The following is a 19,010-nucleotide window of genomic DNA, read 5'->3' on the forward strand; positions in this document are numbered from 1 at the left end:
CAGACTGGTAGACTATATTGTCACTATGAATAGTGGATAGACAGACTGGTAGACTATATTGTCACTATGAATAGTGGATAGAGGACAGACTGGTAGACTATATTGTTACTATGAATAGTGGATAGAGGACAGACTGGTAGTCTATATTGTTACTATGAATAGTGGATAGAGGACAGACTGGTTGTCTATATTGTCACTATGAATAGTGGATAGAGGACAGACTGGTAGTCTATATTGTCACTATGAATAGTGGATAGACAGACTGGTAGTCTATATTGTCACTATGAATGGTGGATAGACAGACTGGTAGTCTATATTGTCACTATGAATGGTGGATAGAGGTCAGGATAGACAGACTGGTAGTCTGTATTGTTACTATGAATGGTGGATAGACAGACTGGTAGTCTATATTGTCACTATGAATGGTGGATAGACAGACTGGTAGTCTATATTGTCACTATGAATGGTGGATAGAGGACAGACTGGTAGACTATATTGTCACTATGAATAGTGGATAGAGGACAGACTGGTAGTCTATATTGTCACTATGAATAGTGGATAGACAGACTGGTAGTCTATATTGTCACTATGAATGGTGGATAGACAGACTGGTAGTCTATATTGTCACTATGAATGGTGGATAGAGGTCAGGATAGACAGACTGGTAGTCTGTATTGTTACTATGAATGGTGGATAGACAGACTGGTAGTCTATATTGTCACTATGAATGGTGGATAGACAGACTGGTAGTCTATATTGTCACTATGAATGGTGGATAGAGGACAGACTGGTAGTCTATATTGTCACTATGAATAGTGGATAGACAGACTGGTAGACTATATTGTCACTATGAATAGTGGATAGAGGACAGACTGGTAGTCTATATTGTCACTATGAATAGTGGATAGACAGACTGGTAGACTATATTGTCACTATGAATAGTGGATAGAGGACAGACTGGTAGTCTATATTGTCACTATGAATAGTGGATAGACAGACTGGTAGTCTATATTGTCACTATGAATGGTGGATAGACAGACTGGTAGTCTATATTGTCACTATGAATGGTGGATAGAGGTCAGGATAGACAGACTGGTAGTCTGTATTGTTACTATGAATGGTGGATAGACAGACTGGTAGTCTATATTGTCACTATGAATGGTGGATAGACAGACTGGTAGTCTATATTGTCACTATGAATGGTGGATAGAGGACAGACTGGTAGTCTATATTGTCACTATGAATAGTGGATAGACAGACTGGTAGACTATATTGTCACTATGAATAGTAGATAGAGGACAGACTGGTAGTCTATATTGTCACTATGAATAGTGGATAGACAGACTGGTAGTCTATATTGTCACTATGAATGGTGGATAGACAGACTGGTAGTCTATATTGTTACTATGAATAGTGGATAGAGGACAGAATGGTAGACCATATTGTCACTATGAATGGTGGCTAGACAGACTGGTAGTCTATATTGTCACTATGAATGGTGGATAGACAGACTGGTAGTCTATATTGTCACTATGAATAGTGGATAGAGGCCAGGATAGACAGACTGGTAGTCTATATTGTTACTATGAATAGTGGATAGAGGACAGACTGGTAGTCTATATTGTCACTATGAATGGTGGATAGAGGACAGACTGGTAGTCTATATTGTCACTATGAATAGTGGATAGAGGCCAGGATAGACAGACTGGTAGACTATACTGTCACTATGAATAGTGGCTAGACAGACTGGTAGACCATATTGTCACTATGAATAGTGGATAGAGGACAGACTGGTAGACTATATTGTCGCTATGAATAGTGGATAGAGGACAGACTGGTAGTCTATATTGTCACTATGAATAGTGGATAGAGGACAGACTGGTAGACTATATTGTCACTATGAATAGTGGATAGAGGACAGACTGGTAGACTATATTGTCACTGTGAATGGTGGATAGACAGACTGGTAGACTATATTGTACTATATATTGTACCATAGCCTTCTTCCCAACTGAGAGACCCATATCCATAGCCTTCTTCCCAACTGAGATTCCCATATCCATAGCCTTCTTCCCAGAGACACCCTCATGTCTATTAACCTGGCAGGAAGGATGGATAAAGTCTCACAAGTGGCCTCACAAATTGAAATTGAATACATAGTAACTACAGGCTGGGGGCATAGTAACTAAAGGCTGGGGGAAAAGTAACAAAAGGATGGGGGACATAGTAACTAAAGGCTGGGGACATAGTAACTAAAGGCTGGGGACATAGTAACTAAAGGATGGGGGAAAAGTAACAAAAGGATGGGGGACATAGTAACTAAAGGCTGGGGACATAGTAACTAAAGGATGGGGGAATAGTAACTAAAGGCTGGGGACATAGTAACTAAAGGATGGGGGAAAAGTAACAAACGGATGGGGGACATAGTAACTAAAGGCTGGGGACATAGTAACTAAAGGATGGGGACATAGTAACTAAAGGCTGGGGGCATAGTAACTAAAGGATGGGGGACATAGTAACTAAAGGCTGGGGCATAGTAACTACAGGCTGGGGTCATAGTAACTAAAGGCCGGGGACATAGTAACTACAGGCTGGGGGAATAGTAACTAAAGGCTGGTGAAAAGTAACTACAGGCTGGGGGCATAGTAACTAAAGGCTGGGGACATAGTAACGACAGGCTGGGGGCATAGTATCTCAAGGCTGGGGGAATAGTAACTACAGGCTGGGGGGCATAGTAACTACAGGCGGGGGACATAGTAACTACAGGCTGGGGGCATAGTAACTAAAGGCTGGGGGAAAAGTAACTAAAGGATGGGGAAAAAGTAACTACATGCTGGGGAAAAGTAACTACAGGCCTGGGGCAGAGTAACTAACGGCTGGTGAAAAGTAACTACAGGCTGGGGGCATAATAACTAAAGGCTGGGGGCATAGTAACTAACGGCTGGGGGCATAGTAACTAAAGGCTGGGGGAATAGTAACTAAAGGCTGGGGGAATAGTAACTACAGGCTGGGAGCATAGTAACTACAGGCTGGGGCAATAGTAACTAGAGGCTGGGGTTATAGTAACTAAAGGCTGGGGGCATAGTAACTACAGGCTGGGGACATAGTAACTACAGGCTGGGGGCATAGTAACTAAAGGCTGGGGGCATAGTAACTAAAGGCTGGGGGCATAGTAACTACTGGATGGGGCCATAGTAACTAAAAGCTGGGAACATAGTAACTAAAGGCTGGGGGCAGAGTAACTAAAGGCTGGGGTCATAGGAACTAAAGACATTGTAACTAAAAGCTGGGGGCATAGTACCTAAAGACATAGTTACAACAGGCTGGGGGAATAGTAACTAAAGGCTGGGGGCATAGTAACTACAGGCTGGGGACATAGTAACTAGAGACATAGTAACTAAAGGCTGGGGGCATAGTAACTACAGGCTGGGAGCATAGTAACTAAAGGCTGGGGGAAGAGTAACTAAAGGCTGGGGAAAAAGTAACCACAGGCTGGGGACATAGTAACTACAGGCTGGGGACATAGTAACTAGAGACATAGTAACTAAAGGCTGGGGGCATAGTAACTAAAGCCTGTGCGCATAGTAACTAAAGGCTGGTGGTATAGTAACTAAAGGCTGGGGGAATAGTAACTAAAGTCTGGGGGCATAGTAACTACAGGCTGGGGGCATAGTAACTAAAGCATGGGGTACTAGTAACTAAAGAATGGGGACATAGTAACTAAAGGCTGGGGGCATAGTAACTAAAGGCTGGGGACATAGCAGCTAAAGGCTGGGGGAAAAGTAACTATAGGCTCGGGGCATAGTAACTAAAGGCTCGGGGCATAGTAACTAAAGGCTGGGGACATAGTAACTAAAGGCTGGGGGCATAGTAACTACAGGCTGGGGACATAGTAACTAGAGACATAGTAAATAAAGGCTGGGGGCATAGTAACTACAGGATGGGGACATAGTAACTAAAGGCTGGGGGAAAAGTAACTATAGGCTCGGGGCATAGTAACTAAAGGCTCGGGGCATAGTAACTAAAGGCTGGGGACATAGTAACTAAAGGCTGGGGGCATAGTAACTACAGGCTGGGGACATAGTAACTAGAGACATAGTAAATAAAGGCTGGGGGCATAGTAACTACAGGCTGGGGACATAGTAACTAGAGACATAGTAACTAAAGGCTGAGGGCATAGTAACTAAAGGCTGGGGGCATAGTAACTACAGGCTGGGGATATAGTAACTAAAGGCTGGGGACATAGTAACTAAAGGCAGGGGACATAGTAACTAGAGACATAGTAACTAAAGGCTGGGGGCATAGTAACTAAAGGCTGGGGACATAGTAACTAGAGACATAGTAACTAAAGGCTGGGGACATAGTAACTACAGGCTGGGGCCATAGTAACTAAAGGCTGGGGTAAAGTAACTACAGGCTGGGGGCATAGTAACTACAGGCCAGGGGAATAGTAACTAAAGGCTGGGGACATAGTAACAAAAGGCTGGGGGCATAGTAACTAAAGGCTGGGGGCATAGTAACTAACGGCTGGGGGCATAGTAACTAAAGGCTGTGGGCATAGTAACTAAAGGCTGGGGGCATAGTAACTGCAGGCTGGGGGCATAGTAACTAAAGACATAGTAACTAAAGGCTGGGGGAATAGTAACTAAATACTGGGGGCATAGTAACTACAGGCTGGGGACATAGTAACTACAGGCTGGGGACATAGTAACTAAAGAATGGGGACATAGTAACTAAAGGCCGGGGGATAGTAACTAAAGGATGGGGGAATAGTAACCAAAGGCTGGGAGCCCGGGGTGGGGGCACCGTGCGCTGATTAGAAATATCAATGTTTAACCCCGGGGGTCGGTCTAGACACAGTGTATTCTTTCTGGGGGCTGTTTGACTTTTTAGCCCCCACATCCTCTGGGGGGTGAAATAAATTTGGATTTGAAAGACCTGTGTGTTAATGAATCGAAAGTGCCCATTTTAAGAGACGCCGTCACACACTTTTTGATGGGGGGTAGGCAGATATCTGGACATACAGTATCCATGATAGTGCAAACCTTGGTTTCAAACAATCCCTAGAGACACACACCCCCATACCCTTTTGTTTTTGAAACACACACACATACACGCCAGCACACGCACGCACATGGCTTTTTCTTCGTGACAGACCGGGGTGAGAGCGAAAACGAGAGCTTCCCATTCATTAAAAGAGTGAGATACAATTTTAAAACCATATTATTTAATTCAATATATGTCTCAAGGATAGCCGCGGCCATCGGCGTAATTGTTTACGATTTTGGAAAAGACTGTCCAGCTTATTCATAAGGGTTATGAATATGGGATAATCACTCCATTTAAAGCTAAACACTGTTAGACCTTTATGTGTTGGCTCTCTATGTCTGTACATAGTGTGAAATGCAGTGTCCCTAAAATTATCATACCCTAAACCTGAATATGAAATTACCTTTAGGGTCTTTTTGATAATAATCTCTGATTGAACCATGTTTTAAAGTTTTGATTATTATGTCTGATTGAACCATGTTTAAAGTGTTGATAACTGTATCTCTGATTGAACCATGTTGTAAAGTGTTGATAACTGTATCTCTGATTGAACCATGTTGTAGAGTGTTGATAACTGTATCTCTGATTGAACCATGTTGTAAAGTGTTGATAACTGTATCTCTGATTGAACCATGTTGTAAAGTGTTGATAACTGTATCTCTGATTGAACCATGTTGTAAAGTGTTGATAACTGTATCTCTGATTGAACCATGTTGTAAAGTGTTGATAACTGTATCTCTGATTGAACCATGCTGTAAAGTGTTGATAACTGTAGCTCTGATTGAACCATGTTGTAAAGTGTTGATAACTGTAGCTCTGATTGAACCATGTTGTAAAGTGTTGATAACTGTATCTCTGATTGAACCATGTTGTAATGTGTTGATAACTGTATCTCTGATTGAACCATGTTGTAAAGTGTTGATAACTGTAGCTCTGATTGAACCATGTTTTAAGGTTTGGGTCATTATCTCTGATTGAACCATGTTTTGATGACTAGCTCTAATTGAACGATACCTTATTATCTTATAATTATCTCTGATTGAACCATGTTTTAAAGTTTTGATGATTATCTCTGACTGAACCCTGTTATAAAGTGTTGATAATGATCTCTGATTGAACCATGTTTTAAGGTTTTAATTATTATATCTAATTGAGCCATGTTTAAACATTTTGATCATTTTGTCTGATTGAACCACGTTTTAAAGTTTCGATAATTAGCTCTGATTTAGCCATGTTTTAAATGGTTAAAACTGTAGCTCTGATTGAACCATGTTTAAAAGTGTTGATAACTGTATCTCTGATTGAACCATGTGTTGATAACTGTATCTCTGATTGAACCATGTTGTAAAGTGTTAATAACTGTATCTCTGATTGAACCATGTTGTAAAGTGTTGATAACTGTATCTCTGATTGAACCATGTTGTAAAGTGTTAATAACTGTAGCTCTGATTGAACCATGTTGTAAAGTGTTAATAACTGTAGCTCTGATTGAACCATGTTGTAAAGTGTTGATAACTGTATCTCTGATTGAACCATGTTGTAAAGTGTTAATAACTGTAGCTCTGATTGAACCATGTTGTAAAGTGTTAATAACTGTATCTCTAATTGAACCATGTTCTAACATGCTAAGTAGTTACAAAGTAGCTACAAGGTAGTAAGTAGTTGAACAATTGCTACTTAGCTAAAATGCTAAATTTTTCCGTGACGAGATTTGAACTGACAACCGTCAGGACATTCGTCCCTCGTTAGTTATTGCCTTCTTAACCACCGGCCTTTTGTTACCAAACGTAACAGTACGATAAACATAGTAGCAGCAGTTTCAATTATGATTTGTATTTGTATTTTACTCTTCCTGGGGTCCAGCAGAAGGCAGTAATATACATTATAATACACATTTTTAACATTAAAATACATTTTACAACAGATTTCACAATACATTAAAAACCTCTTCATCCTACCCCCTCCTTTTTCGAACATTCTGTTAAAAATCGCGCAACATTTCAGCGTCCTGCTACTCATGCCAGGAATATAGTATATGCATATGATTAGTATGTGTGGATAGAAAACACTCTGAAGTTTCTAAAACTGGTTAAATCACGGCTGTGACTATAACAGAGCGTGTGTTTCATCGAAAAGCGCAAGAAAAACTGGTCACTGAAATCTGAAAAAAGTATCCATGCGCCCCTTTCATGGATTGTTTAAAGGAAACCAAATGTAATATGGAGAAGGATGCAATTCCTACAGCTTCCACACGATGTCATTCCATCCAGCCTACCTCAATCGATTTTGGAAGATTGAAAAATGGACACTGTTTTCTTGTGTAGCTGCTATTGAATACAGATCGCCCAGTGATCAATTTGATCGCTTATTAACGTTTACAAATACCTAAAGTTGGGTTATAAAAGTAGGTTGAAGTGTTTTGTCAAAGAATATAGGCAACTCATTTTTAAACATGACGTTGCGTGTTGGAAGAGAGCTTTTTTCGTGATGCAGACAGGCTATACAAATTGATATTTTGGGCATTCATGGACGGATTTAATCGTGAAAAAGACCAATTTGTGATGTTTATGGGACATATAGGAGTGCCAACAAAGAATATCATCAAAGGTAATGAATGTTTTATATTTTATTTCTGCGTTTTTGTGTAGCGCCGGCTACGCTAATTCTTTTGTTTACGTCGCCTTCAGGCATTTTGGGGTGTTGCATGCTATCAGATAATAGCTTCTCATGCTTTCGCTGAAAAGCATTTTAAAAATCTGATTTGTTGGCTAGATTCACAACGAGTGTAGCTTTAATTCAATACCCTGCATGTGTATTTTAATGAACGTTTGAGTTTTAACGAGTACATTTAGCATTTAGCGTAGTGCATTTGCATTTCCAGGTGCCTACTTGAGACGTCTGCATCTCAAGTAGGAGCAAGAAGTTTTAAACAGTTTAAAGGCAATGCTACCAAATACTAATTGAGTATATGTAAACTTCTGACCCACTGGGAATGTGATGAAAGAAATAAAAGCTGAAATAAATTATTCTCTCTACTATTATTCCAACATTTCACATTCTAAAAATAAAGTTGTGATCCGAACTGACCTAAAACAGGGGAATTTTTACTTGGATTAAGTGTGTGCTCTCGGGCCACTACTCTACTACAACACAATCCAGGTGTATGTGTGTTTATAGTGTGTATGTTATGTGTGTGTATATTGTGTGTTATGTGTGTGTGTATAGTGTGTATGTTGTGTGTGTGTGTATATTGTATATAGTGTGTATGTTATGTGTGTGTGTATAGTGTGTATACAGTGGTTGCTTCTTTAAAAGTTGTGTTGTGTCATACTGCGGCACACCTTGAAGGCTGATGCTGTGGCATGTTATCTAATTGTCAGCCATTTTTTCATTTAATGCTAGTTAGTGCTAGTTTGACCACCAGAGGGCATCTTTGAGAAGCATTTGATAATCTTCCATATTGACATTGCCAGAGATTTCACACCTTTTTTTGTAATATCATAGTATATGGGATTGATTTGAAGAAATGTGGCTTAATTAATTAATTAATTAGATTAATATTATGGTGTTTCTGTTCTGTGAAAAAAACCCTCAGGGCCTAATTCCTTACATAAGGGAGAGCAGGCCACGTCTGTACTACAAAATGCAGACACGTGGGAGACCGGGTTTCAATTCCGGAGTAGGCTGTCCTTGTAAATAGAAATGTGTTCTTAACTGATTCCATTTGTGTTATTTGTGTAGTTAGATAGCCTTTAGTTAATATACTGGCAAGTTCGATGTATAACTACTAACGTTAAGTAGCTAGCTAACATACCGATACATACTGCTGTAATGATATGCTATGTGGTTCGTAAGGAGCGTAGCTAACAAATTGTCAGCCAACATAATGTGTAAGGTAACTTATTTGAAAAGTACTTTATTACAATGAGTTGCAAGCTACCGCGAGGACGCTCTCTATCGACTCTGTGGCTTGAGCATGCTTTTGGTGCACAGTCTATAGCGTGCTGGTCTTTGGGCAAGAAGGTTGAGTGTTCGAAACCTGCTCCCTGCTTGTTTCAGTTTTTTTTATTTGGTTAATTCGTTGTCAGTTAGAGACAGTAATGCATTGGGACCATATATGTGGGTCATATAAAAACCTTGGGACTCCCCGCTGGTCGTTAGGGCAAATCTGGTCTGTGATAGGAGGGTTTTCACACCTAGCTCAGCTATTAGGCTATTCTTTAGTAAAGGTTGAATAATATATTGTTCAGCTATTAGCCCCTCTCCCCAACAAATTGTTGTTACACTATGGAACGCCGTTTTGTGGTCAAAACGCAATCTTTTTAATGCTACATTTGTAAAGTAAGCAGGAGCTAATTTAACGCGTTCATGCTGTCCAACATGTGCTAAATAAACGGCTGCAAGCCAATTTAATGCCTGCAGCTGCTAAATATACTTAATGCGTTCTTTAATATGATAATTTTACCAGCCAATGTCCCTAGCTCCTCCTTTCATCAAATCGGTGTGAAGTCAGTTTGATGCAACAACACCACAATTGAAGATGGCGAGACGGAACTTCCTTATCTGCTGCAAAGAGAATAAAAAATAAATGACTGCACTCGGCTTCTGCTTTCCGATAATCCTGGACTTGATACCCTTCAGTCCACGTTAACATTGATTATTTTTTTAAATACTATTAATACTTAATCATAAAGTTGATCTGCTAGCTAACACAGAGGACGGATCTGTGAATGGCTATGCAGCTATAACTAACACAGAGGACGGATCTGTGAATGGCTATGCAGCTATAGCTAACACAGAGGACGGATCTGTGAATGGCTATGCAGCTATAACTAACACAGAGGACGGATCTGTGAATGGCTATGCAGCTATAGCTAACACAGAGGACGGATCTGTGAATGGCTATGCAGCTATAGCTAACACAGAGGACGGATCTGTGTATGGCAGCTATGTTGGAGGCTCAGTAACTTCCAAAACAACCCGTTTTTATAACTTCATAACTCTGAATATTGTTATAATTTTTATCCAAAAGGTGATGGCATGCTGTCGCAAAAGGTTAGCAGCTATATTTTGAAAAAGTCACAGGGTTTCTGGATACTCCCGTAAAGCCCAGCTCATTTGCTATCTAGCTAGCTTTGACCCCGATTGGTGCTTATTTGACAAAGATACAGTCGATCAAATGAAGACCGGCCGCGTCATCGGCGTGCCATGAAGGCATCACTCAGTCACCAAATTTGGTGTACTATAGGATATACTACACCTCTAATGATATAGTGAAGTCTGGTTACGTTCTAGGAATACATACGTATGTGATTTGACTGGTTGAAACAACGTTTATATGGACCTTTTTTAGAAAAATGATTTTATTTAACAAAATGACACTTCATGTTATCTCTGGGACCCTTTGGACGATAAATCTGAGCAAGAATTCAGAATGGAAGTACACATTTCACCTTCAGAGGTGAATTTATCAAACCTATCACGGTGAAAAAAAGTGTTTTGTTGTTAGGAGCTCTCCTCAAACAATAGCATGGCGTTTTTTTGCAGTAATAGCTACTGTAAATTGGACAGTGCAGTTACATTAACAAGAATTTAAGCTTTCAGCCGATATATGTACCGACATTTGTTGTTTCTCTAAAATCGATCGTGACAGCTGCATGATTTACAACTGTCCCGTTTACGGAACGCCTATCCCTAAGTTTTAAATGTGCAAGCAGAGGGGAAAACTACTCTTTACTCAGAGACGCTCAATGCTTTACCCTCCATTTGGCAAATCCATAAATTGATTCTGATTCATAAGCAAAAATTAAAACAGGAAGCACCAGTGACTCGGTCAATAAAAACGTGGTCAGATGAAGCAGATGCTAAGCTACAGATCAAAATCAAATCAAATGTATTTATATAGCCCTTGGTACATCAGCTGAAAATCTCAAAGTGCTGTACAGAAACCCAGCCTAAAACCCCAAACAGCAAGCAATGCAGGTGTAGAAGCACGGTGGCTAGGAAAAACTCCCTAGAAAGGCCAAAACCTAGGAAGAAACCTAGAGAGGAAACAGGCTATGAGGGGTGACCAGTCCTCTTCTGGCTGTGCCGGGTGGAGATTATAACAGAACATGGCCAAGATGTTCAAATGTTCATAAATTACCAGCATGGTCAAATAATTGGTCTGGGACAGGTAGCACGTCCGGTGAACAGGCCAGGACTCCATAGCCATAAATCAAGACTGTTATCAGCATGTTAAATGTGCAACCAGAGGGGAAAAAACTCTAGACCACCTTTACTCCACACACAGAGACGCGTATAAAGCTCTCTCTCGCCCTCCATTTGGCAAATATGACCATAATTCTATCCTCCTGACTCCTGCTTACAAGCAAAAATTAAAGCAGGAAGCACCAGTGACACGGTCAATAGAAAAGTGGTCAGATGAAGCAGATGCTAAGCTACAGGACTGTTTTGCTATCACAGACTGGAATATGTTCCCGGGATTCTTCCGATGGCATTGAGGAATACACCACATCAGTCATTGGCTTCATCAATAAGTGCATTGAGGACTTCGTCCCAACAATGACTGTATGTACATACCCTACACTAGACACTCTACCATGCTGCTGTTAGATTGGTAACCAACACATCACTCTATATCAACACTAGACACTCTACCATGCTGCTGGTAGATTGGTAACCAACACATCACTCTATATCAACACTAGACACTCTACCATGCTGCTGGTAGATTGGCAACCACCATTAGACACTCTACCATGCTGCGGTTAGATTGGTAACCAACACTAGACACTCTACCATGCTGCTGTTAGATAGGTAACCAACACATCACTCTATATCAACACTAGACACTCTACCATGCTGCTGGTAGATTGGCAACCACCACTAGACACTCTACCATGCTGCTGTTAGACTGGTAACCAACATTATACTCTCTACCATGCTGCTGTTAGATTGGTAACCAATACTAGACAGTCTACCATGCTGCTGTTAGATAGGTAACCAACACATCACTCTATATCAACACTAGACACTCTACCATGCTGCTGGTAGATTGGTAACCAACACTAGACACTCTATATCAACACTAGACACTCTACCATGCTGCTGTTAGATTGGTAACCAACACATCACTGTATATCAATATTCTACCATGCTGCTGTTAGATTGGTAACCAACATTAGACACTCTACCATGCTGCAGTTAGATTGGTAACCAACACTAGACACTCTACCATGCTGCTGTTAGATAGGTAACCAACACATTACTCTATATCAACACTAGACACTCTACCATGCTGCTGGTAGATTGGCAACCACCACTAGACACTCTACCATGCTGCTGGTAGATTGGCAACCACCACTAGACACTCTACCATGCTGCTGTTAGATTGGTAACCAACACTAGACACTCTACCATGCTGCTGTTAGATAGGTAACCAACACATTACTCTATATCAACACTAGACACTCTACCATGCTGCTGGTAGATTGGCAACCACCACTAGACACTCTACCATGCTGCTGTTAGATAGGTAACCAACACATCACTCTATATCAACACTAGACACTCTACCATGCTGCTGGTAGATTGGTAACCAACACTAGACACTCTATATCAACACTAGACACTCTACCATGCTGCTGTTAGATTGGTAACCAACACATCACTGTATATCAATATTCTACCATGCTGCTGTTAGATTGGTAACCAACATTAGACACTCTACCATGCTGCTGTTAGATTGGTAACCAACACTAGACACTCTACCATGCTGCTGTTAGATTGGTAACCAACACTAGATATTCTACCATGCTGCTGTTAGATTGGTAACCACCACTAGACACTCTACCATGCTTCTTTAGATTGGAAACCAATACTAGACACTCTACCATGCTGCTGTTAGATTGGTAACCACCACTAGACACTCTACCATGCTGCTGTTAGATTGGTAACCACCACTAGACACTCTACCATGCTGCTGTTAGATTGGTACCCAACACTAGACACTCTACCATGCTGCTGTTAGATTGGTACCCAACACTAGACACTCTACCATGCCTCTGTTAGATTGGTAACCAACACTAGACACTCTACCATGCTTCTTTAGATTGGAAACCAACACTAGACACTCTACCATGCTGCTGTTAGATTGGTACCCAACACATCACTGTATATCAACACTAGACACTCTACCATGCTGCTGGTAGATTGGTAACCACCACTAGACACTCTACCATGCTGCTGTTAGATTGGTAACCAACACATCACTGTATATCAACATTCTACCATGCTGCTGTTAGATTGGTAACCAACATTAGACACTCTACCATGCTGCTGTTAGATTGGTAACCAATACTAGACACTCTACCATGGTGCTGTTAGATTGGTAACCAACACTAGACACTCTACCATGCTGCTGTTAGATTGGTAACCAACACTAGATATTCTACCATGCTGCTGTTAGATTGGTAACCACCACTAGACACTCTACCATGCTGCTGTTAGATTGGTACCCAACACTAGACACTCTACCATGCCTCTGTTAGATTGGTAACCAACACTAGACACTCTACCATGCCTCTGTTAGATTGGTAACCAACACTAGACACTCTACCATGCTTCTTTAGATTGGAAACCAACACTAGACACTCTACCATGCTGCTGTTAGATTGGTACCCAACACTAGACACTCTGCCATGCCTCTGTTAGATTGGTAACCAACACTAGACACTCTACCATGCTGCTGTTAGATTGGTAACCAACACTAGACACTATACCATGCTGCTGTTAGATAGGTAACCAACACATATCTGTATATCAACACTAGACACTCTACCATGCTGCTGGTAGATTGGTAACCACCACTAGACACTCTACCATGCTGCTGTTAGATTGGTAACCAACACTAGACACTCTACCATGCTGCTGTTAGATTGGTAACCATCACTAGACACTCTACCATCCTGCGGTTAGATTGGTAACCAACAGTAGACACTCTACCATGCTGCTGTTAGATTGGTAACCACCACTAGACACTCTACCATGCTGCTGTTAGATTGGTAACCACCACTAGACACTCTACCATGCTGCTGTTAGATTGGTAACCAATACTAGACACTCTACCATGCTGCTGTTAGATTGGTACCCAATACTAAACACTCTACCATGCTGCTGTTAGATTGGTAACCACGACTAGACACTCTACCATGCTGCTGTTAGATTGGTACCCAACACTAGACACTCTACCATGCTGCTGTTAGATTGGTACCCAACACTAGACACTCTACCATGCCTCTGTTAGATTGGTAACCAACACTAGACACTCTACCATGCTTCTTTAGATTGGAAACCAACACTAGACACTCTACCATGCTGCTGTTAGATTGGTACCCAACACATCACTGTATATCAACACTAGACACTCTACCATGCTGCTGGTAGATTGGTAACCACCACTAGACACTCTACCATGCTGCTGTTAGATTGGTAACCAACACATCACTGTATATCAACATTCTACCATGCTGCTGTTAGATTGGTAACCAACATTAGACACTCTACCATGCTGCTGTTAGATTGGTAACCAATACTAGACACTCTACCATGGTGCTGTTAGATTGGTAACCAACACTAGACACTCTACCATGCTGCTGTTAGATTGGTAAACAACACTAGATATTCTACCATGCTGCTGTTAGATTGGTAACCACCACTAGACACTCTACCATGCTTCTTTAGATTGGAAACCAATACTAGACACTCTACCATGCTGCTGTTAGATTGGTAACCACCACTAGACACTCTACCATGCTGCTGTTAGATTGGTAACCACCACTAGACACTCTACCATGCTGCTGTTAGATTGGTACCCAACACTAGACACTCTACCATGCTGCTGTTAGATTGGTACCCAACACTAGACACTCTACCAAGCCTCTGTTAGATTGGTAACCAACACTAGACACTCTACCATGCTTCTTTAGATTGGAAACCAACACTAGACACTCTACCATGCTGCTGTTAGATTGGTACCCAACACTAGACACTCTGCCATGCCTCTGTTAGATTGGTAACCAACACTAGACACTCTACCATGCTGCTGTTAGATTGGTAACCAACACTAGACACTATACCATGCTGCTGTTAGATAGGTAACCAACACATATCTGTATATCAACACTAGACACTCTACCATGCTGCTGGTAGATTGGTAACCACCACTAGACACTCTACCATGCTGCTGTTAGATTGGTAACCAACACATCACTGTATATCAACATTCTACCATGCTGCTGTTAGATTGGTAACCAACATTAGACACTCTACCATGCTGCTGTTAGATTGGTAACCAATACTAGACACTCTACCATGGTGCTGTTAGATTGGTAACCAACACTAGACACTCTACCATGCTGCTGTTAGATTGGTAACCAACACTAGATATTCTACCATGCTGCTGTTAGATTGGTAACCACCACTAGACACTCTACCATGCTTCTATAGATTGGAAACCAATACTAGACACTCTACCATGCTGCTGTTAGATTGGTAACCACCACTAGACACTCTACCATGCTGCTGTTAGATTGGTAACCACCACTAGACACTCTACCATGCTGCTGTTAGATTGGTACCCAACACTAGACACTCTACCATGCTGCTGTTAGATTGGTACCCAACACTAGACACTCTACCATGCCTCTGTTAGATTGGTAACCAACACTAGACACTCTACCATGCTTCTTTAGATTGGAAACCAACACTAGACACTCTACCATGCTGCTGTTAGATTGGTACCCAACACTAGACACTCTGCCATGCCTCTGTTAGATTGGTAACCAACACTAGACACTCTACCATGCTGCTGTTAGATTGGTAACCAACACTAGACACTATACCATGCTGCTGTTAGATAGGTAACCAACACATATCTGTATATCAACACTAGACACTCTACCATGCTGCTGGTAGATTGGTAACCACCACTAGACACTCTACCATGCTGCTGTTAGATTGGTAACCAACACTAGACACTCTACCATGCTGCTGTTAGATTGGTAACCATCACTAGACACTCTACCATCCTGCGGTTAGATTGGTAACCAACACTAGACACTCTACCATGCTCCTGTTAGATTGGTACCCAACACTAGACACTCTACCATGCTGCTGTTAGATTGGTACCCAACACTAGACACTCTACCATGCCTCTGTTAGATTGGTAACCAACACTAGACACTCTACCATGCTTCTTTAGATTGGAAACCAACACTAGACACTCTACCATGCTGCTGTTAGATTGGTACCCAACACTAGACACTCTGCCATGCCTCTGTTAGATTGGTAACCAACACTAGACACTCTACCATGCTGCTGTTAGATTGGTAACCAACACTAGACACTATACCATGCTGCTGTTAGATAGGTAACCAACACATATCTGTATATCAACACTAGACACTCTACCATGCTGCTGGTAGATTGGTAACCACCACTAGACACTCTACCATGCTGCTGTTAGATTGGTAACCAACACTAGACACTCTACCATGCTGCTGTTAGATTGGTAACCATCACTAGACACTCTACCATCCTGCGGTTAGATTGGTAACCAACACTAGACACTCTACCATGCTGCTGTTAGATTGGTACCCAACACTAGACACTCTACCATGCTGCTGTTAGATTGGTACCCAACACTAGACACTCTACCATGCCTCTGTTAGATTGGTAACCAACACTAGACACTCTACCATGCTTCTTTAGATTGGAAACCAACACTAGACACTCTACCATGCTGCTGTTAGATTGGTACCCAACACTAGACACTCTGCCATGCCTCTGTTAGATTGGTAACCAACACTAGACACTCTACCATGCTGCTGTTAGATTGGTAACCAACACTAGACACTATACCATGCTGCTGTTAGATAGGTAACCAACACATATCTGTATATCAACACTAGACACTCTACCATGCTGCTGGTAGATTGGTAACCACCACTAGACACTCTACCATGCTGCTGTTAGATTGGTAACCAACACTAGACACTCTACCATGCTGCTGTTAGATTGGTAACCATCACTAGACACTCTACCATCCTGCGGTTAGATTGGTAACCAACACTAGACACTCTACCATGCTGCTGTTAGATTGGTACCCAACACTAGACACTCTACCATGCTGCTGTTAGATTGGTAACCAACACTAGACACTCTACCATGCTGCTGTTAGATAGGTAACCAATACTAGACACTCTACCATGCTGCTGTTAGATTGGTAACCAACATTAGACTCTCTACCATGCTGCTGTTAGATTGGTAACCAATACTAGACACTCTACCATGGTGCTGTTAGATTGGTAACCAACACTAGACACTCTACCATGCTGCTGTTAGATAGGTAACCACCACTAGATACTCTACCATGCTGCTGTTAGATTGGTAACCAACACATCACTGTATATCAACACTCTACCATGCTGCTGTTAGATTGGTAACCACCACTAGACACTCTACCATGCTGCTGTTAGATTGGTAACCAATACTAGACACTCTACCATGGTGCTGTTAGATTGGTAACCAACACTAGACACTCTACCATGCTGCTGTTAGATTGGTAACCAACACGAGATATTCTACCATGCTGCTGTTAGATTGGTAACCACCACTAGACACTCTACCATGCTTCTTTAGATTGGAAACCAATACTAGACACTCTACCATGCTGCTGTTAGATTGGTAACCACCACTAGACACTCTACCATGCTGCTGTTAGATTGGTAACCACCACTAGACACTCTACCATGCTGCTGTTAGATTGGTACCCAACACTAGACACTCTACCATGCTGCTGTTAGATTGGTACCCAACACTAGACACTCTACCATGCCTCTGTTAGATTGGTACCCAACACTAGACACTCTACCATGCCTCTGTTAGATTGGTAACCAACACTAGACACTCTACCATGCTGCTGTTAGATTGGTAACCAACACTAGACACTCTACCATGCTGCTGTTAGATAGGTAACCAACACATATCTGTATATCAACACTAGACACTCTACCATGCTGCTGGTAGATTGGTAACCACCACTAGACACTCTACCATGCTGCTGTTAGATTGGTAACCAACACTAGACACTCTACCATGCTGCTGTTAGATTGGTAACCATCACTAGACACTCTACCATCCTGCGGTTAGATTGGTAACCAACACTAGACACTCTACCATGCTGCTGTTAGATTGGTACCCAACACTAGACACTCTACCATGCTGCTGTTAGATTGGTAACCAACACTAGACACTCTACCATGCTGCTGTTAGATAGGTAACCAATACTAGACACTCTACCATGCTGCTGTTAGATTGGTAACCAACATTAGACTCTCTACCATGCTGCTGTTAGATTGGTAACCAATACTAGACACTCTACCATGGTGCTGTTAGATTGGTAACCAACACTAGACACTCTACCATGCTGCTGTTAGATAGGTAACCACCACTAGATACTCTACCATGCTGCTGTTAGATTGGTAACCACCACTAGACACTCTACCATGCTGCTGTTAGATTGGTAACCACCACTAGACACTCTACCATGCTGCTGTTAGATTGGTAACCACCACTAGACACTCTACCATGCTGCTGTTAGATTGGTAACCACCACTAGACACTCTACCATGCTGCTGTTAGATTGGTAACCAACATTAGTTTCTCTACCATGCTGCTGTTAGATTTGTAACCAATACTAGACACTCTACCATGCTGCTGGTAGATTGGTAACCAACACTAGATATTCTACCATGCTGCTGTTAGACTGGTAACCAACATTAGTTTCTCTACCATGCTGCTGTTAGATTTGTAACCAATACTAGACACTCTACCATGCTGCTGGTAGATTGGTAACCAACACTAGATATTCTACCATGCTGCTGTTAGATTGGTAACCA

Source organism: Oncorhynchus mykiss, chromosome 9 (genome assembly GCF_057628025.1).
Source record: "Oncorhynchus mykiss isolate SJ-2025 chromosome 9, ASM5762802v1, whole genome shotgun sequence".
NCBI classification, from domain to species: domain Eukaryota; kingdom Metazoa; phylum Chordata; class Actinopteri; order Salmoniformes; family Salmonidae; genus Oncorhynchus; species Oncorhynchus mykiss.